This window comes from Leptidea sinapis, chromosome Z, assembly GCF_905404315.1.
Source record: "Leptidea sinapis chromosome Z, ilLepSina1.1, whole genome shotgun sequence".
Classification (NCBI taxonomy): Eukaryota; Metazoa; Arthropoda; class Insecta; order Lepidoptera; family Pieridae; genus Leptidea; species Leptidea sinapis.
The window spans coordinates 34,975,578-35,001,790 of record NC_066312.1 but is presented as its reverse complement, the minus strand read 5'-3'; the positions used below and the strand labels follow the sequence as shown (position 1 = coordinate 35,001,790).

Here is a 26,213-nt window from a genome sequence, read left to right as displayed (position 1 = left end):
ATTTTGATCATATGTCTACATCGGTGATTGTGATATGAACAATAAATGCCTGTCTTTCCCACTGATTTTCCAGCTCCGGCTTCTGGGCAACAATAGTTCTGCATTTTTTTATGATAGATCGGTTCAATGGCATGACCGTTTTCCAGAACTTGTTTAAGAGCATACCCGATATTCTTTCTGTCTCTTCAAAATGTACAAATTCGTATCCAAAAAAAGTTACTAAGGATAATCTAGCTACTTGTTTAACCGAAAATGATGTCTGATGGATTCATTAGGACACATGCCTGACATATTCTATAAAATGTACCTATCTTCATCTATTAGGTTTGTTTCTTAGATAATTGAAAGAAAAAAGTTTATCTGCAGTGCATACATGCTGCAATAGAGGTATCAGCATTACAAATAAAATGAGAATAATACAAAAAGTGTGGAAAATTCTTACCAGAAGTAAAATCTGCTAAACAATTATTGTTGCACGTTTCTATTTACAATACAAATTACTTAAATTTACACAACCTAATAATATAGAATAAGCCATTTCTAACCTACTAGTTTTGGTCATCCAAATGCTTTCTGCAAGTTTATAATTATGAAATAAAAATTCTTCATATCGCTCCAGTCTCTTGGTTTTTTCGTAGTGGGAATGAGGTTCACGATCCATTGCACGATAGGCAGACGATCAACCGGTTCAGCTAAAAGGCTTTGCGTAACCAGAGAATAGGGTCAGCGGAGCGCTCAGCAATAACGAGATATTATCGCAGAGCTAACAATGATAGCACTGTGTTGTTTGGCTGATAGGTACTTAAATTAGCAAACGTGCCACTCTAAATTATTCTGGCAAAATTTGGATTAAGAAGAATTTGAGTTACTTTTTCTGGGTTTGTGTACAAAAGTGTCGAATAGAATTCTACTCTTACTTACTAACTCGTATTCAACAGCGGTTATTTATAACGAAGAAATAATATTTATTAGGAACAGCATTTCTTGTGATGGTATTCAAAAGACGTGCGTGTCATAGGCAGGGGTAGATCCACGGATTTAAGTTCCTGTCCCAAACATTTTTTAACATAAAACCGTATCGTTGATGTGTGTTCGGTGATATAAAATCTAACTAAACCAGTTTTGCCGTAGATGCTGTCTTGTATATTATGTTTGTTCACAATTCACAACAAAATGCCACCATAACTCGTTTAGCTACAAATTTTTCGCTTGTACTTACCTTGTCGTAACTCAACACCGTGCATGTTTTAATTATATTTATTGTGCGGTTGAAGTGTAGTCTAATAAATATGGACTTAGTATCAATTTCGTGGGTATTGCATTTCTCAACTTATTAAATACGTAAACAATTTATTTTAAATGATCCGAAGGTTTTTTAAATACCTCGACACGGCGACTTTGAAAAAGGGTGTTCTCACCGTACATACATACATATAATCACGCCTCTCTCCCGTAGGGGTAGGCAGAGACCACTTTTTCCCACGTGCTACGATTCTTACATACTTGTTTCGCTTCGTCCACTTTCATGATTCCTTTCATACATGCTCTTCGGTTTAGGGTACTCTTGACCTGGCTTTTTTTCAAGACGTCCCTGATTTGGTCTTTAAACGTCCGCCTAGGTCTACCTGTTCCAACGCTTTCATTCACACTGGCCTTACACATTTTTTGGTAAATCGTTCTTCATTCATTCTCTCGACATGGCCAAACCATCTCAGCGTATACGCTGTAGTTCTCACCGTAAAACTGTCAATGCCTGTATTTCTTCTAGAATTCCATGTGATCTTGTACTTATTATCACATTCATTTTCTCCCATATTCAAAGTAATATTATATCGAATTGAATGTACGACGATATGACGTGAGCTATATTGTAACCATTGCGATGTAAACACACCCGTTGACAAGACAGACAACGGAGTCTTACGGAGCGGTACGGAATCCTGAACAAGGTGCGTACATCTAAGCAATAAGCTGACTTTGTTTTTGGTGTTGTCAGAGCCGGTTGTATGGTCTTGGGCTGTCAATGGTATATACCAACGCACTATCAAGCATGCTTGCCCTTCTCCTTCTTATTCCTATTCCATGAAATAGTAGCTAGTATAGATCAGTTAAAAAATCTGAACTCATTCTGGAAGTACTTATGTGTTCTCTGTTAGCATATATAAATCAATGAGCATCTAGTCTAATATCAAATATAACCAAGCTGCATCAGCCCCGTATTAAATATATTTCGCCGCTCGTTAATTCATTTCAAATGATCATATAAATCATTTATATATGAGTCAACGCGCCTCACAGACTACGAAGGTAAACCGCACGATTTCTTCACCTATAAAGCTCAGACCAAAGCTACATTTCTATTACCATAAATGCTAAATTGACCTCATATTCAACACAGAATATAGAATAGAAGAGCAAATTATGGTATATTTATTTTAGTGTAAATGTTTGAACATTTTATTCTGTGGCTTGATATTTTTATACTTAATTTTTTTAGATTAATCAATTTTTAATGCCATAATATTGTAAAAATTGTAGCTAGTAGTAAAGCTAGTATGTAATATATTATAGAAAAACATTGAGTTTTTTTTTAACACTTAGTCGTTATTAGGATTTAAAGACGAGATGAAATTCCCAAATTACTTTAAATAGTATATCTCGAGTTTTTCACGAACATATAGTTTATTTTTGTTTCGATAAGCGAAATTAATTATTTAAGGGTTAAACAAGGGAACTCTGTGCACATTGAAAGAGGAAAAGGTCAATATTGCACATAAAAGAGTGTACAAAATAAACTGTATATTGAATTGATTGGCTCAATAAATACAGGTCGCCGTCTGACTACAGCCCAATGCAATTCAATACAAAAAGAAGCACACAAATTGCTTTGACCAAATCAATCGTTAAGTGACTCATGGCTGGTCTGAGCGAGATGAAATCAATGGCAAACTATTAACTCTGCAAATAAAAGTCTCCGTCTGTATTTAAATTGGATAAGCTCGTTGCTCTATTGGGATGAGTTCTGTCTGTAACTTTTTTAGTTTCGAGTGATTTTTTGCTGTCGGATAGATGTGATCGCAAATAAGTTGTGAAATGTAGAATGCTGGTTTCAACTTTTACGTCTGTGTCGCCCTAAGTGGTTAAAGTTGAAATTCATGAGGCGTGACATTGTATTAGTGATCATTATGTGCTGCAAATAGTTGCAAATATTTGGATTCCAAAAGGTCACTCTTTGGCGTATTGCTCTGCACTGTGGGGCATTGATAAATTAATACGCTCATTTGTAACCTGAATGGTTACTGAAATGCAAACCAATTTTCTAATTAAGCATTACAAAATCTTTTTTTTTGGAGTGGAGGATAAAGATAGAAACTAGAGTTAAAGGTATTTAAAATCCAAGTCGCTCAGAGTGCAACGAAGTGAAACTCCGAGTTCAGTTTTGATTCAGCCAGTAACAGTTGACACACGACTGAGGAGAAAAGTGTGCTTACATTGCCTTTAAGCACACTTGCCGTTCCGCTTCGTTCTGCAGTTCGCAAACTGCGAATGATATATCCATATTTTATATGTATAGAATGTTATTGCACTCTAGTTTTAAAAAAAGGAGAAAAAGAGATCATTAAAATGTTCCTTATATAATTTATTGATATGCCAAAAGCATTAATATTGATTAAAATAATAATGACCTCAACTAAAATGTCCTATCATCATTGTAAAAATGCGATCGAATATACAATTATGACTTATGGCCGACGAATGCATATAATTTAAAGTACAACGTGCGATAAAAATAGTGAGAACAGAATATCACGAACAAATTCAAAAATTGGTAAAACATTTGAAATATAGTAAGAGCGCAGTGAATCGGGCAATCAACGCACCGAATGCCGACTCAATTAGCTCAATTCGTTCGTTGGAGCGGACCGATTCAAGCCGCCCTTGTTGGACGTGATTCAAAGCGCAAAAACTCAAGATGTAATCAATTGTGGCAACTATGCAGACCTTTGTTTTGTAAGACTACGCACTACGTACCTCTGCTAATGATGACACATATAAATCAAAATGTCGTTTTGACAACAACACCGAGGAACTTCTTGCCCCGCACAGCCTACTTGTGGAATAAATTACCGGCTGCAGTTTTCCTCAACCGATTCGACCGAGTACCTTCAGGCATAGAGGCAACGCATCTCTAGATCCCTGGTTTTGTGGGTGTCCTTCAGTGGTTGCCGCACTGTTTCCGACCACGTGCGTCTCCTTACCCGTTTGCACTCTCTTATAAATTTGGGTGGCCATACGTTACGATATGTTTTATTATATTTAGGAAATAAGCTTAAAATCAAGCTTGGTACAGCAATTGAAAAAAATATGGTATCACTGTGATTGGGGTTATTACGTTATATTATAATTATATTATAATAAATATGTTGTTTTAAAACTAGATAAGTAAGATATATAAATACAAAGAGATTCCGATGATATTAGTATCCAGTTTTTTATGAATAATAATTGTAGTCCTCGGATAAATATAAAATTAAGCAAATCTTTTGCTTCATTTCTTAAATGTTTTATTTCTGAACAAATTTAAAACAATGTTGTAAACAAACCGCAAATGTTTACCGTGGTTTATACAATTATGATTTACCTACCGCGTAAATTGACTCATATCAGTGACAAATTCTTGTATGGGCTAGTTTACAGGAAATTAATAGGTCATTATAATAATTAATTGTCTCGCTCATGATTGATTCATAACATAACCGATGCAACAGACCGAGTAATTATTGCACGTCATGTGAGTGGGATGGAACCGATACAAATATAATTCGGAAATTTAACGCCTATTAAAGTTTCCCTCACTTATTTTTACAATGTCTAATACCACATCGAGCTTTAATGGATACATACATGTGGATTATATTTGCATCTGAAGATATGTATTGTTTCAAAGCTTTTATATTTATTTTGCAATTGCTGGCAATAACAATAACAGCAGATAACTATTGCAATCAAGACGTCAGAATACTACCTCTATAGCTCTCCTTTGTTTTCAAAATACTAAGTATTATCAGCGTTCTATTAAAAAGTCTTCAGCAAGATCGTTCTTATTATATCATCCGATGAATATAAACAGTAATTATGTACATAAATTATACCAAAGTTCCTTAGTAACCATTTATTTATGTCACCAAATTAACAAGCTTCAATATCAACAATTCCAATTCGTTGTACGTGTCCAAAACTTCCTCGCACCATTTGGACACGTGTTGATGTATTTGGTGTTCGTCTTATACGGGAACCGATTCAATGCGCCCCGCGTCCGGTCTCATTGGATTATTGTCTATGATGTCTATTGCTTCCTGCATATTCTTCTGTTATTATTTGATTCGGCGAAAAAGAAGAGATTATAGAAAATATATAAAAACACAGATAATATTTCCAAAAACGTTGTTGACTTTTTATGGAAGGCCTAATTAATTACTTGTTTACTTATACATACAAATATTTCAAAACTTTAAGCAAATACCTTTTGAATTACTGAGTTTGTCCTGACACAACATTATACTATACTATTATTATACATATTATTATTATTATACAACATTTTATTTCATAACAAATTTTAGTTGTTAAAACGTTTTATATTTTGGTGTACATACATTAAAAAATTGTGAGGGTCCTAAAATGGTTTCCTGGGAAAACTTTTCTGAGGTATTTTAACTGTTTACTTAATTTTGCAAAAATGCTTCATGGTTCCTTAAATAGAAATTTCTTTGTTTGTATTTCGCATAGTTTATGCTTATAGCGTTGTTGCTACGTTTGGTATCAAAGTTACCCGGAACACCCGCCCACTCGATAGCTGATAAACAATGCTCTTTAGTCATTAATGTTCTTTGATACTTAGTAATATGTAATTTGTGTTGTCTCTGTACAATATGTTTAAGTAATATCTTAATTTTATAATTATCTCATTATATTTGTATGCTTTTACAACAAGAGCCCAGATAATGTCCAAAACATATGTATTACGAAATTCAAAATAATTGTTAAAAAAGCTTTGTGTTGTAAAGTTTACCTTAACATAAATAACCTTTTTAAAAATACCACTCATTGGGAATAGAACGACCGCCCACAGTCTATTAAATAATAAATTTTGTGTACGATTTTACATTGTAACCATATTTTTATAAAGAAAAAGAAGCCAGCTGAGTTTGTTGCGCCCGTTCTTCTCAGGTCTGAGGCGTACCTTTTGGAATGGATGGTAGTTTTGACTTCCAATAAGTGATTTTATATCCTTTTTTGAATAAAAATATTTGAATTTGAATCAGGATTGAGTTTGAATTATAATTCGTTGGCCTCAGCTTGTCCCAGTTTCTTAGGGCTCTCTCAGGGCTTAGACCCGTGTTTTGTTAGACAGTGACCTAACAATAACGATGTCTAAAATTGAGTTTATCTTTTTCTATTACAGAACAGTGATGTGTTTAACTAAAACGTCGTTAAGCACAACATAAACTGAAGTGTACAGGATCAATAAAAGGAACGGAACGCGATCTTCGTCACCTGTCATCTATCTATCACCATAATATAAACTAAATATTCCATATGAATAAGACCTATCCGTTAGACACACCTTGGAGAAGCTTCGACTTATGTTTAAATATACCTAAGCAATGTCTAAAGGTTGTTGAACGCTAAACAACAGGAATACACAGATTTGTAGGTAATAGAACTTTTTAAAACAAGTGTTCAACACATGTTTAACTTTTTGAAATAACAGTCAGTGCATATTTTATTGCAAGAAAACATTTTTTGCCACATAATTTAGTGTCAAGGTGCGGCTAGACACATTGTAATTAATTCTGAACCTCATGTATTATTCATTACTTTTAATGTGAGGTGTATATAGTTACCTATATTATACAAACAATTTACGCATAAGCATAATACTTATTACTTATAACTTGTATATAAAATATTCGGATCATAACTAGACAAACTAAGTACTAGGCTTTAAGGATGCGACAAGAGGCAGGTAAAACTTTTGCGATTTGCTAATAATAGGAGTTAATGTATGCCGTTTTGGACAGTGAAACTATTTTCACATGACAGCTAGAACAGATTGTTTATCTGTCAATTGATTTTTCATTCGGCTTTAAAAGTTTATTTCAAACATTGATAATTGGAGTGATTTTGGAATCCAAAATCCAGCGTTGAGCGAACGCAGCTGAAAGAACTCGCAATATCAATGCCGTGTTTGGAGAGGATACGGTTAATGAATACAGCGTACTTTTTTCAGTTTTCTGGTTTAATTGCTTCCGTAAAGGAAATTTCGACTTCGTAAAACAATGACTCAGCGACAACGTCAATAGGATTATGGATTCCCAGACTCAGTAGTGGCTGAATATTTTATCAGAAATCTCGTTATATACGTAAAACACACGGCTGTGTCATTGACATCGTCTCAGTCTCAAAGCCATTTCCCATATAGAACGTACCAAAATTGTAAGTGAGTTTATGCGATCTTGATAATCGGGATGTGCGTTCTAAAGCACCAGCACTTGGTGAGATAACATACATCCAAAGAGATGATTTTTCTACTTGCGATTGTTGCTGTGTAGTTCATGAGCCATCATTCGAATCGCAATCAACTGTTGGAGCATATTTCGTGAATCAAATTCATTGCTTTCAAATTCAAGTATTTTTATTTAAAATCACTTAATGAACGTCAAAAACTACTTGAAAACGATATTCATAACAACCGCCTTTAGTAACTAATTATTTCTATCTCTCTAACAGATACACATATTATTTGCAATAATTTATTAGACATTCTTCCCTTCGAGCCTACAGGAACTCTGAGACAATTAAAGTGCGGACATACATGACTAGGTTTGCTCTATACATTTGTTCGAAGACATGTGTGGCATGGAGTTACTTAGATAAAGAACACCAACGCCTGATTGTGGTTGATGAATGTCGCACTCAGCGTTGAAATTCTAGTTGACGTCTCTTATGGCCATTCCCAATATTCAGTCCATTTCCGGTTGTAACCTACTTGAAATTAAAATCGTAACTATCGTTGAATTTTCTGTTCGAATAAAACTTATCGACGATAACTCACCTTATCCGTACACGCTGTCTGTCAATGGAAGGACGTATAGCTTACCAGCGATAGAAGTTTGTATGGAAATTGCAATTCATGCGTCCCAATATAAGGCGATAAGAATGACTTATCGGGTATATTGGGACAGCTTCAGATTATTGACAGCTAATTACTGACAGTAGAACGTAATAATTTATCTCTATCTGTAGAAACTATATTGGGAACGGCCGTTACAAAATACTCAGTAATCATCATTTCATTATCTGGAATTAATACCCGAAGCCCGGAAATGCTGGAGTGCCCCAAGGCTGTGTGCTATCTCCTACACTGTTTGTTCTGCATATCAATGATATATTGTACACCTGCAACATACATTGCTATGCAGACGACAGCACTGGTGATACCGTATACACGAGCCATGCACGTCTCTCTCGGTCGATAACTACTGCCAGGAGAAACTTGTTTCTTCTATCGAGTTCTCTCTGGAGAACCTTGTACAATTAAACTTCTAGAAGACTCAAATTTGCCCGTTTTTCTCTAAAAAGCCCCATTTGTCGTATCACCGCTATTAAAGCTCGAAACCTCAAGTGATTGCCAATTCCGCGGTCATCTGGAAGGCAAAGCTAAATTGGCTTCGAAGAAGCTGGGCGTCATAAATAGAGCACGGCAATACTTCAAGCCGGCCCACATTCTAGCGCTCTACAAAGCGGAGGCCCGGCCACTAATGGTGTATTGCTGTAATCTCTGGTCTGGCGCACCACAGTATCAGCTCGATCCATTTGATCGCGTGCAACGCAGAGCAGCTCGAATTGTCGGGGACCTAGTGCTATGTACGGAACGGCTGGATTACTTGAGGTAGCGTAGAAACGTCGCTTCATTGTGTGTCTTCTACCGCATTTATCACAGAGAGTGTTCCGAGCTGAAGAGCTGTTTCACCTTATTCCTGCCGTTAAGTTCCACCTTCGCACGACACGCCACAACTTAGGGTATCATATCCACCATCTGGATGCGTGGGGATGATGTACAACAAAGCAATGGAATGGGCAATGGAATGACCTTGTGTAGTGTTTCCGGGGCGATACGACATGACTTCCTTAAAAAAAAAACACGTAGGAAGATGTCCTAATGGGTGACAACGCTCATGTGATTCAATTGAATGGGGGCGGCAATGAACACTAGGTGACCCGTACGCTATTTTGTCCTCCTTTTCCATAAAAAAACTGTACAGAATACAACAAATTCATTCACTACGTGACCCGCACGCTCTTTTATCCTCCTTTTCCTTAAATAAAACTGTACAGAATACAACAATTTCATTCAGCTAATGAAAATAAATGGGCCTGAAAAGAATAAGGGAGTCGTAGGACACGTGCGGGGATGTCGATGTGGGAGAATCACGCTATCGTCCCACGATCAGAGCACGAACGAGGCAGACTTGACCGGATTAGTACCACACTCGCACAGAACACCAGCGTGATGTTGCTAGCCGCTACCTTTTGCATAGGTTAATGTCGAGAAACGGCGGTCCTGCAAGAGATTTTACCCCAGGAAAGAATAGGGGAGACCAAGCATTCTCGGTCGGGCTACCCTTCGTATTCTGGGGAGGGCACAGTCACCCGTATTAAATGGGTGCTTTCTGGTGCCGCATGACAATGTGGATGGCAGTGATTACTTAGAATCAGGTGACCCGTACGGCAGTGTCTTCCCTTCGTACATGAAACAAATATGACCGGTTGGCTCCTTCTAATTACTATAAATAAGTATTAGGTTTATTTTAAGCATTGCGTGGTTTAGGTTCACAAAATGCAACTCGAACGAGCTCGAAGGATCAATGCAAATGACTTAAAGGGTATTAGGCCGCATTACAGATATTATTATTTAATGAAATAAATTCAATGTGTGATATCCTGCAGTTGTCGTGATTTTATCGCAGAGCGGATCGTGGGAACACGTGCGACATCGTAAACATACAAATAAAACCTGACCAGTTTTCTCATTGCATTCCCCATCTCGAAGCTTAGCTGTATTATTTAAAATGTACACAATTTGGCTTGGAACATTTGCTCGTAGTCGGAGAACAGCCGATATTTAAGTATACGTAATATTTTCTTTCATTATAATAACTTTAAATGATTGTTGGTCCTATAGGCTTGACAATGACAATCAAACTTAATGTTAAAATTTTACTAAATACACACATTTAAATGTGTATACGAGACTTTCACTGGCTGATGAATGGGATGTACAGCAAAATTAGAAATATAAAAAATCTCTTATCATGTTGATACATAAAGGAAATGAACGCGGGCAAGGTGATTTCTGCCACTAACTTCCAATACAACTCTGTGAGGCCATCTGCCCTAAGATAAGTTATATAAATAATGTTATGTGAGAAATTTACGTTAAATAGAAAGGTGAGTTGATGACTCACTCAAAAAATTAAGAATAAGCTTCTACGAGCAAGCTCATGACACAGATAAATGGAAGAAATTAGGGGGAACCTGTGTGACTCAGGACAAGCTGGCCCAAAAATGGTTGCCGAACAGTTTAAATTTCAAATAAGAATTTAAACATATTTATGTGTACCGAGTGAAACAGCATTTCAAATGGTCAACGAATAAAGAGTTTATAAAAATTATGTATAACTTCTTTTACGACAAAAAATAAATATGTTTGTCGTACTTGGTTAATTTTCGCATGATAGATTAGTCCATAATGAATTTATCTGAAGCACAACATGCGGCTTCATTTAATGTAGTACAGTGATCGAACGGGTACGTGCGTCGCTATTATTTCCGACACAATTCATCAGCTCTACCGCGTTGTTCTGCGTGAGAGCTCTGAGAGCTGGATGTAACCGGGGTCTATAAAAGGACCCTGGGTAAATGTCGAAACTATTAATTTAAAGACATTAATGTAATCTTTTTCTTGGTCTTCTGGATAGGATCAATTGGAAATTATAGCCAGTACCTCAGAATTCGCTTATGAGTTCAGGTCAGTTGTATAACATTATATGCGAGTATGCGCGTACGGTGGCAATAAAAAGGCAAGCATAAAATGAGGAAGGTAACTAGCGATCGTATTACCCTATATGATGTCATTGTCTACGAACACAGTTGGACTGATCATGCTTACGATGCTCTCTTGAAATTGATACAGGAGTACGTGTTTGTATGCCGATTGTCTCTATTGAATCGTATTGCTGCTAAACTGTTGAAAAATAAGACGGTAGATACAATATATTAATTACGTACCGTGGAGTTTAATGGACCTCGAATTATTCGAAAAATAAATACGGTAAATATTTTTTTATGTTATAGATATTTGATCGCTTTGAACCCTATCAATCTATCCGGTGTGACGGATAGAAGTCTTACGAGTAGACCTGATGTCGTCAAAGCTTGTTGTTGATACCCATACAAGCAAAACAATATTTGACGTGTCAACACCATTATTTAGTTCCATACAATACGCGGTATACTATCTATATAATTATTTTTTTTATCTTGCGTTAAAAGGTTTGTGTTTTTGTTTTCCACTTCTATTAAATTTCATTGAGTTACTTTTTGCATGATAAATAGGAAAACAAGTGTTTTAACACCATTAGCTTATTAGATTGGTGTGATTGTAAGATAATTAATGACAATATGACGACTCTCGGTTCTACGAGTGCACGCGTGCCTCTGAATGTATTACGCAGGAATGTTTATATCTTTCAAAAGGAAGTTCCGATCATCAAAAGGCTGCGGTTTCGATAAATTTCCTGTTAGGAAATTTAAACAAGTCGTTTGCTGTGCCGTAGCTTCCGGTTCATTACCCACTATACCTGCTGTTTGAGTGGGATTCGTCATGAATCTGAGAAAGTACCTTAACTAACCAGCCAATGTATTATTTGGATAGATTATTAGTAATTATTCATGCAAATGTGGGGTTTTTTTTTATAATGTATCGTATAGGAAACGTTCCTATTATATAAATATACATAGAAGTATGAATTCTTGTAGCAACAAGATTCTATATGCGGAAATATTGTAGAGGAAAAACATATTTTGAAATATTAAGCCTTTTTATATGAGATAAGTCTGCCACCTATTATTGTTTACTACTATTTAATACGTAAGTATCCATCCCTATTCTGTGTTACTACATAGGACTTACGGGTAATCTGTTAAGGAATCACAGAAGAGTTGCCGGCATTTTAGAAAGGTGTTCGCCTTTTTTTGAAGGTACCACATGCTTTTACTACCTTCATCAAACTTCACCCTTCGTATCAATCATTTGTTCTTGGTTGGCTGTTAAGAGCTTTAGAGAAAAGTAATTTAAGTTTCATACCTTACTTTAAGTCCTACTACACGAGTACTATATATAAACTCTGACTAAGTCAATGGCATCCCATTGCGACATAGTTCTTTATTGGCCTACATTGAAATTCGTCGTGTGTAGGTTCCACTCCCACATATAAATAGTAGTATCGTAGTCGTCGGCGAGGTTTAATTCACGTGGAGAGCGGGCCACGTGGGCGGGTGCGGTCGTTCGATACTACGGAGGCTGCGCGCTGAGCTGCCTGCCGGCTAGCGAGCCCGGAGAAAGGCGACCAGCCACCGCTGACCCCCGGCTTGGCGAACTCATATCCAACATCCACGCAATGTGTTATGCAAAAGTTTTTGCTTCAAGTGTCAATAAACACTGGCGCATTTGTTGTAAAAAAAACATTGATTTATTCCTGGCAAATAGTATTAAGACGCTGATGCTTTCTTTACTGAAAATCAAGCATATTTTTTTTGTAATGAGCGAGGAATTTAACCTCTAAAAATATTTTTTTTATCGTATTAATATAATAAAAAAACTATTGTTCATAGATAGAACCAGTGAGAACCTTATTGGCGTTAATAATATCTCTTGGTATCTCAAGATATGCTTGAGTGTTTCTGTTATGTAAGTAATGTAAGAAATATCCAAAAAATGTTGTATGAGTGAAACCTACTCGTTCGATATGTCCCGTTCCTGCACCTTCCATCCTGCGGATTTCAAAAATAAGTCACTTTTTATACTTGTTGCTGAAATTCCTTCACTCTTTTTGTGGTCTAGGCATAAAAGTCATTGCGGCCCTAGTCGTAAAATTGCATCCTGATTCCCCACAAAAGATGTTATCTTATTTTGTCTATATTGTACCTCTAATTATTATATATTTGTGTGTACTAACGTGGAAGGTCTTCTGAGTCGTCTCGGTTTGGGAATAGTGCCGATAGATCATTCCACAAAATTATCTGTACATGGAATAAAGTCTTTATTGAAACGCGTGGTAATCTTTTTTTTTTCGAGATGAGGAATAATTAATAAATTAATAATTAATACTCTTAAGTATTCAAGCCCATAAGCTGTGCCCATAGTATGTCGGGCTAAGGTGTACGCCCACTACGGATTCCTCCCCTATGCTGGCAGCTCAAAAAGCTTTTCCAGCGATGGCGGGCGTGGAGGCTAAAGCGCGACAATCAACGTGCTGACGTGATGTCCGTTGGTGGAAGCATTTTCACAAAAACATCAAATAATATAAAAACATAGAATTTTTGAGATCTTTCTATCATGTTTGATTAGTTGAATTTTTCACAAACCATTTTCAGTCGACTCTCTAAAGATAACTCAAGGCGTGATGGATGTCCGTGTGTATTATAAAATACCAACACTCTGCACCGTTATGCAATATTAAGACTGGCCTCTCTAGAGAGGAAGGCTCCTTTCAATTTATAAATCCCCCTGAAGCCCGACAACGCAGCGAGCTCTTTACTATGTGGCTAATATTGTAAAGTGTTTGGAAATATAATTTCTGCAGAGATTTTGATGAACATTGCAGGAATAAAATTCAAGAGTGCTCCTGTTTGGTATTGGATCAACAGAATTTTAGATTTTTGTCAATATTGTAGTTAATATTGATCTATTTATACTACTAAGTTAAAATTATATATGATACTAGCTGACCCAGCAAACGTTGTATTGCCGATATTAAAATCGCGATACAAAAGTAACTGTTGATCGTAGATGGGTGAAAATTTTAAATTGTATGTATTTTTTAATGCTGACTCATAATCAAACAAATTAAAAAAAAAATATCAAAAAATTTAAGAACAAAATTTGGCGTGGACCACCCTTAACATTTAGGGGGATGAAAAATAGATGTCCGATTCTCAGACCTACCCAATATGCACTCAAAATTTCATGAGAATCGGTCAAGCCGTTTCGAAGGAGTTTAACTACAAACACCGCGACATGAGAATTTTATATATTAGAAGTATTTGTTCCTTAAAGTATTTTTTGCATCAATTTGCATCGATATATATGTGAAACGCTGAAGCTATACCTAAATATTGATTTAAACTTGAGTTTCTTGACACTTTGTCTCATTAAAGCTGAATTTTTCCGAGGTTGTGGTAAATGATAAAATTTAGAAGTGATATTCATTAGTGTAATTTTTTGACCGATGAATGTTAATAAGTATATTTTGATATGGGAGGAGTATTTTCACCACTATTGTCATAGTTGAATCAAATTATTGAATATTATGAGCAACTTCTTATTCTATTACAAGATCCTCAGAGTTATCTGTGAAAAAATATATTAATTGTTTATTTATATAGCTTTGTAAGATTTCTATATTATAATTAAAATCAGCCGCGACTTCTAACTCCCGCCCTGAATTTGTGAATCTGACATTAAAAAAATTACTTCATCCCCAGTGTTGTCTGCTCAAATATATCTACGAGGAGCAAGCGTTTTATGTAATAATATGCCAGCCTTAAAGCTCTTTAGCGTCTCAGGGATTAGCTAGGACTGGAGCTCTTAGTTGATTGGTTAGTGCTGGCAAATTACGCAAGAGAGTACTGAGAGCAGCGATGATTATAAAAGCTATTTAATTAGCTCCCTCGGTGTTTAAACAGTCGACGTTGGTTGGGGATGAGTTTGTTCAGACATGGCTATTTAGTTCAGTCATAAGTATTTTTTTTTATGGAATAGGAGGACAAACGAGCGTACGGGTAACCTGTTGTTAAGTGATCACCGCCGCCCACAATCTCTTGCAACACCAGAGGAATCACAGGAGCGTTGCCGGCCTTTAAGGAAGGTGTACGCGCTTTTTTTGAAGGTACCCATGTCGTATCGTCCCGGAAACACCGCACAAGGAAGTGCATTCCACAGCTTAGTAGTACGTGGAAGAAAGCTCCTTGTAAACCGCACTGTGGAGGACCGCTACACATCCAGATGGTGGGGATGATATCCTAACTTGTGGCGTGTCGTGCGAAGGTGGAATTTGGCGGCAGGGATCAGGTTAAACAGCTCTTCGGAACACTCCCCGTGATAAATGCGGTAGAAGACACACAATGAAGCAACGTCTCTACGCAACGCCAAGTGATCCAGCCGTTCACAGAGCACTGGGTCCCCGACAATTCGAGCTGCTCTGCGTTGCACGCGGTCAAATGGATCGATCAAGTATTTGTCTGCTTTACAATTATTGAAAATATGTATCACAAATGTTACATGTTACACAACGAACAGAGCTGACATCACTCTTTTTGACGAAGCTTACTAAGATAACGATAAAAATCGTGTTTTAAAATTATAATCTCAAAAGTTTTTTTATCCAAACTAGGTCTTCAACTAAGAGCTGATGTTAAGTCCCATTTTCCCAGTAATTTCACTTGCTACGGCGCCCTTCAGACCGAAACACAATAATACTTACACATAGTAATGTGTAAGTATTATTGAAGCAGTAGCAAAAAAGGCGCCGTCGTGTTACCCATATTCTACCCGGCATCCTGTGCAAAGGAACCTCCCACTGGTGATCTATAAATTAACGCGATTCTATACCTGCAGAGTTAACTCGCACCGCACTCACCGCTGACCTATACAACCATGATCAATAATATTTATTTCCGATGCAATAGCACTTATACAAGGTTTCCAACTCCCATAGTAAACAATGACACTGTTTTTGAAATTTTATTGAATTAGGTGTTACTTTGCGGAAATCCATAATTTTACAAATGATTTAAGTTTTCTTTAGTGTTAATTCCGCCAATATTTGGCGAAACACGTGTCGAATTGTTTTTAAAAACAAATATTGGCGGAATTAACACTAAAGAAAACTTAAATAATTTGTATAATGTTTTTGAAATCTAAGAGTTAGGTTAGTTATTTTTGCAGTTCTTATAATCAGTAGTTCGACCACACGAAACACAACAATATTGGCACTACACGTTTATTTGTGCTGTAATTTCTCTCGCCTTTTCAAAGGTTTAATCTTGTTATTAATTAACCTTAATCGGCTACATATTTGACCAAAGTTCATGACACTACAGAATAATCTGACCATACGTAGAAAACGCCCCACTTGGCTTCGATTATTTCTAGGTCAGAAATTCGATGGCTACCAATTTATTGGTGAGGGGGAATCTAGACTTGATTACAGCTGAGCAGTTGCCGGCGAACTTAAAAATTTCTAGTTATACTAATACTGTACAATTTTGATTGCATCTCCATAAATTTCAGCAATCTGTTATCAGCGATTGCAAATAGCGTTTAATTCGTAACGTTGCCAATTGTGGGTTGGTCTGTGATGTAATGAGAAAGCAGCATGACAAATTGATGATAATTATTATGAAACATTATTGGGTATTTTTTAATTATTCCGGAAGTATATTTTGATTGATATTGTTAAATTATAAAAATTAAATCGAAGGACATGTACCATCTTACCATCCAGGTACTAAAACGTCTTGGATATCGTAGTATTGGCTTTTATTTTCTTTTATTTTAGCAAGAGGAAAGAATCAATTAATATAGACTAAGAAAAGATAGAGAGGCACTTAGGCATTACAAGTTACGATAAGCAAATTATAAAGAAAAGAAACCTTTGAAAAGAAAAAGTACAACAGATTCTGCTTCTTAACTTGCAACACCAAGCCAGCATCTAAAACAATATGCGGCAGCTAAGGAAAAGGTCAGAAGTAACTCTTTCTCAGAAAGTTTTCCTTGCTCAACAGAACAAAGCCCACAGTCATCATTCACCGGAACAACGCAATACGAAGCTAGAAGATGTTTTGTTAAAGTTTGGTGTTGTTTATTGGAGCCGTCTGTTTATTAGAGGGTATTATACCTCAACCCTAACGACAAGGAGTAATCTTAGTTTTAGCAGGTGTATGTCACTGCGCTCTATGTACGAAAACATACTTACGGGCGTGTAAATGGTTGGCTTATCTCTAATCGCTATGCACGTGCCGCTTTTATTCTAGTTACACTGTTTTTCTGTTTATTTAGTCTGAGTAAAAGTCCTCTCAAACACGGAAAAGGATTGGTCCTCGATCTTACAGCCAAAAATTGAGAGCTAAGTAGCGTGAAAATGGCGCCTGTTGTCTTATGAGTAGATCGTAGTAGTTTAATTCTAAGTAGCATTTAATTTAATTTATGTAATTCAGTGAGACTTCTTTTACTATTAACTACTCTTTATTGTGTGGTATTTTCATTCAAACTGACTCAAAATTAAATCACGCCTTTATATCTTTATGCTAAAATTGTTACGGGAATAATACTGGAATATTATAATGAATGTTGATTCATTTAAAAATCTATAACACCACGAAATGAAATTTTCATTCGATTCCCTCGATGTGGAATTGATATGCTAACGCGATCGTTGAAACGAATTACTGGTTTTTGTTCGTTTAAAATTAAACTTGTTTTCTAAAATAAATTATATATTTAACTTTATTTAACCAAAGCTTACGCTTAAACAATTTTTTGCGACACATGCGCTTGTGCGTATTTCAAGTGCTTCAACGATAGAAATATCACTCAGATTGTAGACTTGGGGTCGGCCAATTCAAATTTGAATCTTAAGTTGCAAGTAAATAAGGTATAAAGTTGCTTTTGCCATTTAAATTGATCGATCTGAAAAGGGATGGCAAAGTTTGTAAACGAGATAAAACAGGTCGGTGAACTTAAAAATATGGTTCTCATAAAGCTGCTGGTTGATAAAACGTTATTGATTTTATTTTGAGTAACCAGCGACAGGCTATGTTCAGTAAGTAGATATTTCTGAATTATTTTGCCTTCAGCAAGAGTTCGCAGGCGTAGATTCGTATCCTTGTGACGAAAACTACGGTTTGTCACCAATTGTACAGGTCTGCCGGTGTGTTGCAAGACGAAAACATCAGTGGGAGGCTCCTTTGAACAGGAAGCCAGCTAGATTATGGGTACCACAACGGCGCCTATTAATGCCGTGAAATAATAATGTGTAAACATTATTGTTTTGTTCAGAAAGGTGCCGTAGCTAGAAAAATTACTGGGAAAATGAGATTTAATATCTTATGTCTCAAGGAGACGAGCACGTGATTGAAGTGCCGCTCAGAATTTTTGTGGTTTCATAAGAATCCTGAGCGGCACTGCATTGTCATGGGCAGGGCGTATCTATAACCACCAGCTGAACATCCTGCTCGTCTCGTCCCTTATTTTTTTCAAAAAAAAATATTGCCGTTTCTGTACCACTTAAGTCTTTCAATAGAGCAAGTTAGTGTAAATCGGGTTGGAGATAATGTACAATAATTGTGGCAATGATTGTGGTATTGACAAGCGCGTAATCGATTCTTTAATATATACTGACAAAGATTCTAAAACTTAATACTTACATTGCACTTTATGCAGTTTTGCTAGTAATGTTATATAGTATACAATTAATATAATAGCTTTGATGTTTTAAACTTCGTTGTTCTAAGTAATGCTTCCTTCCATCCATTTTGTCGTTTTGAAGTAATAACACCAATGATCACAGTAATTGTTGAAGGCTACTAAGATGAAAAGAAATCACAAATGAATTGCATGAAAATTGATTGTATCGATCACGATGACCCCGTTCGATATTTAAAGTACTGTCAGTTTCCAAGTAACGTATTGCCTCTTGATAACCCCAAATTGCATTTCACTGAAACATACAATTAATTGCTTTTGAAATTATATATATTACTAGCTGACTCGACTGACGTTGTTCTGTACGTCATAATAAATAAAATACTGATTTTTTATGAATTTGTCAATAATATTTCATAACATCAAGAATTACATCGTAAAATATACTTCCTGTTGTTATAATGAAATTGTTTCACAGCAGAACTGTCAAACCATGTGTCAATAAATTCTCCTATAGAAAATATGTCCATACAAAACAAATATTTGAATTAAAAATAATTATGGGTCTTATCTCTCAGGTTGCACTAAACTGCACTCGATGGAAGTAATCCCCATTAAAATGCGTTCATTAGTTTAGGAGTCCATCGCGGACCAACCACGTGTCACATAATTTATATATGTAAAGATACGAGTGCCGTGTCTGTATATCGCATCTTTTACAGAACCGAGAGCAAAATAAAAATAGCATACATAATTATTGTTTGTTTAAAAAAGTAAAACTATATTTTCACTAATGGTTTGTGGGAAGATCGCCTTAACAGAAAATATTTCAACGTGCTGTTCTCTCTAACGTATACGTGTCACCAGCACTCCATCCTTACTGACACGGTGTTCCTGGATGACATGATATTCCAACATCTTAGAATGGTACTTTAAAAAACAAGCTCGTTCACCCTTCAAAATGCTCGGACACGCTCCTGTGTTACCTCTGATATTGCAAGAGAGCGGTGATCACAAAGGTGACCCGTTTCATAAAAAAAAACATGTAACCAAGCAGTGAGGGGAAATTATACAATACGAGCACATAGTTACTTTATAACCAAACTGTAAAAACTTAATCAATAATACATTCGGATCAATAGCAGGTCGCCAAGGTGAGTGTACATTCACACCGCAACAAATACATCGCTTTTAAATTTATTTCACTTTGATTCCAAGTCGTATTGTCAAAGTTGGCATTGGTATGGCAGCAGAGTTATCGGTGTATAAGTGCTCTGTGATAAGTATGATCTTTGTGTAACGCGAAGATATCTTAAAAGGGTAGACGGTCTGTGATGGAATTGAGAAATATGTATTTGAAGTAGGATGGTTGGATGGTGTTTCGTATTCCCCTGATATTCTGTTCCAAAATGAAGCCGATTTGATAATTTTTGGTGAAGAAATTTTTGACCTACTTAATATAACTAACGCGCAATTGAAACTCACTCAAGGCCGATCAGGTTTTCCAATAGAGCAGCGTAAAAATATCCGCACTGTAGTAATAGGACAGTCGGTCATCTTCGTGACGTCACATCTACAAGTATTGACTGCCCGCATACGTGGGTTCATATTCTCATTAGTAAGACATAGGTAGTACAGTAAATTAGTAAAACATATTTATAAAATTCATTTTAAAACCCTAATGGAAAAAATGTGCCTAGCATTGAGTGAGACATTTCTTTTTTTTTGAAGCTAGATAACAGAGTTCAAACAAATGTAAATATGAATCCGGTTTGAATTTAAATTTAAATATACTATTATGCAAGGAAATGACTGTAAGCGATTACAAAACATTAACCACTGACAAAAATACTGATAGTAATAATAAGGTCGGTGATAAAGTTCATGGCTACGGCTATAATTGACGACTATTGTACTATGTAATAATATTAATATGTAATAGAAATAATGCAATGAGAAGGATGACATTAATATTTGATTTTTTGAACGAAGTTATTGTACGAGGCTTAAGCCGGAGAGTCAAGAGTGATCTGGCAGAAAATGTCACGTAACGATAAAACGTTATGGAAACACCGCGCAAGGAAAATCATTTTGTATTTGGTTGTGTGTGTTCCAAAGTAATTGATATAATTGTGGAGAACGCCACACATCTAGATGGTGTCAATGATATCCAAGTTTGTGTCGTGTCGTGCGAAGGTAAACAAGTTCTTTGAAACACTCTCTGTGATAAATGTGATAGAGGACATCTAATGAAACGACGTCTCTGCAATGCCAAGTGATCTAGATAGAGCACTGGATTAACGACATGAAGCAGAAGAGATGGAGAGTGTTCTTCATGGAAAGTGGCTTTATACAGCGCCAGAAATGAAAATATGAAAAATAATTTATTTAACATTCCAACATATAGTACCTACCACAACTATTTTCATTAAAGTGGAGCTTACACTATTACCGTGTTCGAAATGCATAGTAAGAATGTTTTCAGCTTAGAAGTCGTAAACAGTCAGCCAAGCTTGGAATTAGCTCCTTTTATTATTTTCAATATTATACGGGCTGCAAACGCATATATTGAATAATCAACATTGGTCGGGTTGTTAGGTTGTCCATACGGTAATATTAAGTTAATACTACGACCGTGGTTTCTACCTACTAACAATGTCTAATCTTTTTTAAAGGTTCATTTGAAAATCACGTACAAGATGTCATTTCAGCAAGTCACTTTATTTTTATATTATCCAGTTATTTTTGTTGCAAGTTACCCAGGTTATCTTGATCAAGGACAGCTCAGTAAGCTGGATATAGTCAATGAATTAAATTTGAACAAAAATCGTAACTCACTTTGTTGCCATTTTGTTTTTACAATACCAAGGATTCCTGCCGTTCCCAAGTGAATATCTAAGATCCTCGACAATACGACAGAAGGTAACCATGTCGTATCGTCCTAGAAACATCGCACAAGGAAACTAAGGCTTGGTTGTACGTGGAATAAAGTTCCGTGAAAACCGCACTGTGGAGGTATGTGTGTGTGGAGGCGTTTCGTGCGAAGGTAGAATTCGACGGCAGGAATCAAGTCAAACAGATCTTTGGAACACTCCCCGTGTTAAATGCGATAGAAGTCACACAATAAAGCGATGGCTCTACGCAACACCAAGTGATCTAGCCGTTCACAGAGCACTGGGTCTTCGACAATTCGAGCAGCTACGCGATGTTTATGATGAGTCGTTAACAGTGACTCTATTTATATATGTTAATGGATGTGCATAAATTATGTATTTATATTTCGTAATTTTTCTTCAACCATCAGTACTTTACTCATTACTATAATATTGTAAGTAGGTACCATTGACGATAAGTTTAATTGATTATGAGGGCCGGCGACCGCGTGTCACGCAACCTTTGACTAAGCCGAGCTTTCAGACTGCTGCATTGAATTCAACCTTGTACCTTATGACATTTGTGCTATTATCCAAAGACTATGTAATAAGCTTTGCCTCTGCCTAATGCATCTGATGTGTGTGTTTGTTTTTGTAATTGTTCGTCGTTCTTGAGGGGATACTAATGGAAATTAAACAGCGCGTTTCATTTATAATCTAGAACTTTACTGGAAATTGTAATGATATTTATTACTGTACCATAAAATGCGTACTTCCACGTTACTTATATAAAGTTATGATTCTTCTGTAAAAGGAACGAAAAAACTACATAATTTTGTTATCACTTACAAGATACTATATACTTAACTTACCATATACTTACAAGATTTTTTTTATTTATTACAATAATTATTTGTAACCGTAGTGCTCGTTAGTTTATACAGTCAAAATATTCGAAAATAGCCTTATGAAAAATTAAATTTGAAGTTATGTTTGTAGTTGTTGTAAAGGATTAAATTGACGATTCGATTATGAATAATATACTCGTTAAGTGTATTCAGAACGTTCAGGCTTCAAGTTCAACCTAGTCAATATATATGAATGTTTTCATTGTTTAAATCATTTTATAATCATTTCAAATAAATTCCTAAGCCACCGTTAATGAAGTGTTAACAATGTATCGCCATAAAAATAATTACCCTATGTGGACTTTTCTTTGTGCAATTAAAAATATAATTCATTTTTCGAACGTTATAGGTCCTTCACAAAAATGTTGTTCATATAATAATTGCAACAGCTGTATTAACATATTATCGTGTCATATAATATACATATTGTATTAAAATTATACTGTTGCAACACATCATTATTTGAAAATCGAAAACACATTGGTACATGAAGGCGATAGTATGAGGCAACGGCCCTAGTCTTAGCGGCGATTTTCTATATAGAAAAGAAGATAGAACTGAATAGGGTAGTGCTGCTGATGTTTATAGGCTCCGAAGTGATTTTATTTTATTTAAAATTTAGGGCTTTGGTTTCACAACACAATTGCTCACTAAACCTGATCCATGATACATAATTGTGATACCTTTTGTCTGATGAAATTGTGTGATACTTGTCTATACACAAATGCCTGTGTGTGTGAGAGACTAATCTCTTGAAGAATATAACGTGCCTAGAATAGGTATTTTACAGACAATATTGATTATGAACCAATACCGGCGCCGATAGAACCGCGAAACAATCCATAAAAAGCCGGTTCAATAACCCACGACCTAGATAAGAAAGCACAAAGCAGATTTTACGGCCACGATGCCAAACAATGGACGGACAGCTGCCATTTTTTACGTCGCTCCAGCAATGAAGGCTGCCCATTGAGTTTCTCCAATTCTAAAGAATTAATATCACGCCGATTTGGCTTATAGATAGCTGCGAACATCTTATAGAAATGGTTCGTGATGTGTTTGTTTTAGAACGAAGTTATCTCATCCTACTTTATGTAACTTTGATCAGATAGTGCATCTATCTCACCTCAGTCTTCTTGGATGCCATACATCTGAGAAGAAACCCTATTTTCAATAGGAATTCATTACTGCGGTAAAACTTAAAGAGATTCTATAGAACATTTAAAGATTACCATGGTCCAATGGTCTATTATCATTAAAAATGCTCAATCATTAAGATGGGAATGGGCTGGATTTCTACCATGCCTGCTAGACCAGAGATGGGCCAAAAGAGTAATCACATGGACAGGTTTACCATGGTCCATTGGTCTATTATCATTAAAAAATGCTCAATCATTAAGATGGGAATGGACTGGATTTCTACCATGCCTGCGAGACCAGAGATGAACCAAAAGAGTAATGACATGGACAGGTTTACTAGGCAAGAAAAGGAGAGGAAGACATGTAACTAATGGGGAAGATAAGCTCAAAAATTAGCCGGCTCCCGACTGGGCTCAAGTAGCTCAATCTATGGAGGACTGGCTATCTTTCGAGGAGACCTGCGGTTCTTGCAGACAACGAACCATAAACATTATATTTATGAAATAAAAATAAATCTATCATGGAGTTTTATTATTGAATGATTAACTGATGAGTCAATTCGTTCCATGATTATCATAATGATGATGAAATGTCCCCGAAGAATGTTGGTTCTATAACTTTGTAATGGGTAAAAGAAAACATGTTGAGAATGGCACTTGATAAAAGCTATCCAAATGGTGAGGATGATAACAAGTCTTAATTTGGCCTATAGAGCTTTGATTCCGTTGGTTAGATCGCACTGCAACTGGCTGTCTACGAGACCTCCGTATCAGTTACTGCTCGTGGTATTGCGGTGGCTTCCGCCAAGGTCGCGGTGGTCTTGTAATCAATACTGCACTTTGTGCATTTGTTTGTTTGTTTTGTATGCTTGCTGCAACTGTTATTTTATGAAGCTGGTCATGTCGGCCCATTTTATTACTAAAAGATGACAAAGGACCTTGCAGCTCATCTAATAGAATCAATCCAAGCTTTGTACGATTTGGAACTACCATGTCATATCAGCCTCGATACATCGCTAATTTACTAGGTGCAAAGAATGTGTGTTCCAGTGATTGATGGCCTGCAGAAGATAGAGCCTTGAAAATCTACCATAGACATATGTCCATTATACTAATTATGATGAGGTGCTATACTTCAACTTCAAGCACAAGCTAGTTTCCTCATTTCAAGTTTTAATATTTGGTTGATGTAGACGGTTGCGGTTTGGTTGCCGTTGGAATATCTTCGTATGCATTATTATCATCTGCGTCGCCTCGTTGGCGCCAGATGTACACCACCACGGCTAACATGCAATATATCACAGAAACCTTGGCTTTATATATATTTCGAAATATTCGGACTTTTAAAGACAAGATTTTGTTTGTATTTTTCTGAGATATGTGATTGCTTTTTTATTATATTCGCTGTAATGATTCATCCAGGCATTATTAACGCAGGCCTGGTATGAGTTATTATGTCTGCTTATAGTTTTTATAAATTAGTAAAATGAATACTTTTTTCTTTCAAAGGCTGTAGATACCATACAGTTTAGTTTTTAGATCGTTAATATTTTTTATGTATACTTAAATAATTTTGTTTGTTTCAGAACTCCTGCCATTTGCAGTGGTGAAATAACGGTAAATATTTTTTTTTTGTAGATTTATTATTCTTCTAGGGTAACGTTAAGTTTAGGTTTATTTAGGATACCTAACTGATGTAAATAGCTGATACAATAATAATATATAACAATCAAATCAAGTTGTAAAATGTTGCTATCAGTTATTATATTACTAAATGAATCCATTACGTTATTATTATTTATAATAGACTAAGCATCTTTCTCTGATGCGTCTATATCATGTGCGGAAGTGCTTCGAATTTTCCAAATGTTTGTCCAGTCTATTCTTGAACTGGTTAACAGATCTTGATATAACCACATCTTTGGACAATTTATTCTGTAATGTATTTATGATTTTGTATACTTCAATTAGAACACCTCTTTCTCACTTGCTTTTGAATGTGCTGAGTCCAAGCGTTGTAAGTCTTTGTTCATATGTAAGATTTTTCAGTCCCCGAGGCAACTTGTGGCTCTCCTCTGTACACATTCCAAAATACAATATCCTTAACAAAATATGGATTCCAGACCTGAAATGCATACTCCAGTAATGGTTTGATAAAAGTTTTATAGAATTTATTTTAAAAAGGTTCTTTTGGTGATGTTGAAGAATGGTGATTAGGTACAGAATTGAGTTGACTTTGTTCACAGTAGCCGCAATGTATGCTTCCCATTTAGATCATTGCTTATGATCTCAAATGGGAAGGATCTCACTCCTAGGTCTTTTTGTGTACGTGGAAAATTTGTCTATATCAGCTTTCATGAGGTTATCATCACAACGAATGGTGATATCTACAATAAATGCCCGATGCTCTAACCGATCTACCAACACAATATCAGGCCCTTTAGCAATGACAGTTCTGTCCGTGATGAAAGATCGGACCCAGTAGAGCTTGGCAGGGCTGTTTTACATACTGGCTACGGAG

The 26,213-nt window shown here is 36.0% G+C and overlaps 1 protein-coding gene across 1 annotated transcript in view; it reads left to right on the top strand.

Annotated features, from left to right (window-relative positions):
* LOC126978260 (protein tweety-like) overlaps positions 1 to 26,213 on the top strand; it is a 75,755-nt gene that overhangs the window by 12,677 nt on the left and 36,865 nt on the right. The window contains exon 2 of the mRNA XM_050827002.1: positions 25,279 to 25,309. The gene's annotated coding sequence lies outside the window, so the exon portion shown is untranslated. The remainder of the gene's footprint in view (positions 1 to 25,278; positions 25,310 to 26,213) is intronic.